Consider the following 2563-nt stretch of genomic DNA (forward strand, 5'->3'; position numbering starts at 1 on the left):
TCTAAATAATTGGCATAAACTGATAATTAAAGGAATGCCCAAGTCAACAGAGACTCCTGAGATGAGTTATTGTAAAAAATGCCAATATTAATAAATCATGCATCTTACAATGTGTGCTCCAGATTCTCCTTGCATGGCCAAGAAAGTTGAACAAAAAGAGTTAAAACACATCTTGAATTCCCCATTTCAAAAAGAAAAGTCAAAAGTTTTTGTATTAATTTTGGATTTAATAGTTACAGATATTACCCAAGCAAAGATATTTTTGAACAATGTAAAATTAACATTTATTAAAATTAAATATTGGCTATACATTATTGAGTCACAAGGGAAAAGCAAAGAAAGTGTGGTCTATAAGGCAAAATAATGAAATATGAATGACAGAATGCATGAAATAATATAATTAAAAGTAAACATATTATAATAGATAAAAATGGGTTAAATTTCTAATTTAAAAAAGTACAGGTCCAGTTTAATTAGCATTGTGCTGAAGGTCCCCAAGTTCTCAAGAATGTGTGCATTAGCCAGACATTTATTAATAAATGTTTTGTACCTATTTAGATATCAAAAATAAAAGAGGGCTAGCTTGTACACAATACATATAAATAACATTTATTTAAAATACTTAATAATTTAGGCCTAGTGCAGTGGCTCACACCATAATCCCAGCACTTTGAGAGGCCAAGGCAGGCAGATCACTTGGAGGTTGAGACTAGATTTTTCTATCTCTAGAAAAATACAAAAATTAGCTGGGCACGGTGGCAGCCGCCTGTAGTCTCAGCTTCTTGGGAGGCTGAGGCAGGAGAATTGCTTGAACCCAGGAGGTGGTGGTTGCAGTGAGCAGAGATCACGCCATTGCACTCCAGCCTGGGCAACAGAACAAGACTCTGTCTCAAAAACAAAAAGTATCCACCTGAGCTGTCCCCTGTTGGTGTATCAGCTGCCTGCCTCCCAGTGTGCAAATCTAGCAAACAGTCCTTAAGCTATGTGTTTACCCATCTGCATGCATCTATTAAAATCAGCACATATACACCTGTCTCTTATACACATCTAGATGTGTATAAGAGACAGGGGGAAGCCAAGTTTGAGAATTGCATCTTTAAATCAGATGTGATCAGTAGATCAGTAGTTAGGGGTGAAATAGAGGGGAGAGAAGGTTGATTCCAAACATATTGTATTAGTCCATTTTCACACTGCTGATAAAGACATACTCAAGACTGGATAATTTATAAGGAAAAGAGATCTAATGGACTCACAGTTCCACATGGCTGGGGAGGCCTCACAATCATGGTAGAAAGCAAGGAAAGAACAAAGACACGTCTTACATGGGTGGCAGCAGGCAAAGAGAGAATGAGAGTCAAGCAAAAGGGGAAACTCCTTATGAAATTATCAGATCTGATAAGACTTATTTACTATCCCAAGAACAGCATGAGGGAAACAACCCCAGTGATTCAATTATCTCCCACTGGGTCCTTTCCACAACATATGGGAATTATGGGAGCTATACTAAAGACGAGATTTGGGTAGGGACACAGTCACACCATATCACATATCTTTCCCCACAATCTGCCAATGACATAGTCTCTTACTCTCTTTTGATTTTTATTCCAATTATTCTTGCCATATTGTACAACTCACTCCAAAATGTAGTAGAGACTTAAAACAGCAGTCATTTCTTTTGCTCATGGATCTGCAACTTGGGCAGGACTCAATGGGGGCAACTCATCTCTATTCCCTGATATCTAGGGCACAGCAAATAAGCCTCAACCACTCGGTGCTCGGAAGGCTTGTTTACTAACATCGGTGGTTGATGCTGGCTGTCACTGGGACCTGAGCTGGGGCTGTTGGCTGGAGCACCCACACGTGGTCTCTCCTTGTGGCCTGGCCTTCCTTGCTGCGGTAGTTGGACTCCAAGAATGAATATCACAACAGGACAAGCCTGGAACTTCATTGCCTTTTATGACCTAGCACCAGAAGTCACATAGTGTCACTTTTTCCATAATCACAGGTGACACAGATTCCATTGACAGGAGTGTAGACCTCACTTCTCAGTAAGTCATATTGATGTTAAAGGATTGTTAAAAGCACATTTGGAATGGGAGAGATTATTGACACCATCTTGGAAAATATATTCTGCCACAACTGAGACACGGATTCTTAACTTAAGATTGGGTGGAGGGAGAAGCCTAACCCTTTTTTAGGCTGCTTTGAGGTTATAGGGGCTGAGTTTAAAAAAGCATAGTAAAAAAATGTGTAATATTATTCATATTTGTAACATTTTCACAACAAAACTTCAGAAAATAAAGCTTTACAGGCTTTTCTTGACTAGTAGGCATATTCAGATAATATTATGGCTCCCCTTGAAGGAACCATATCAGAATGGAAGATCAAGACTTTTATGTTCAGAAAAGAGAGGCATGCGTTTGAAAGGTTTGAAATTTGCTGGCTGAAGACTTTACTTGCAATAAAAGTGGAACCTCCCAGAAAGGCTGGTACATTTGCCTGACTTTGAGTTCATCAAAGTGGGGCACAGTGGCTGACACCTGTAATCCCAGCACTTTGGGAG

This window comes from Mandrillus leucophaeus, unplaced genomic scaffold (assembly GCF_000951045.1).
Source record: "Mandrillus leucophaeus isolate KB7577 unplaced genomic scaffold, Mleu.le_1.0 Scaffold155, whole genome shotgun sequence".
Classification (NCBI taxonomy): Eukaryota; Metazoa; Chordata; class Mammalia; order Primates; family Cercopithecidae; genus Mandrillus; species Mandrillus leucophaeus.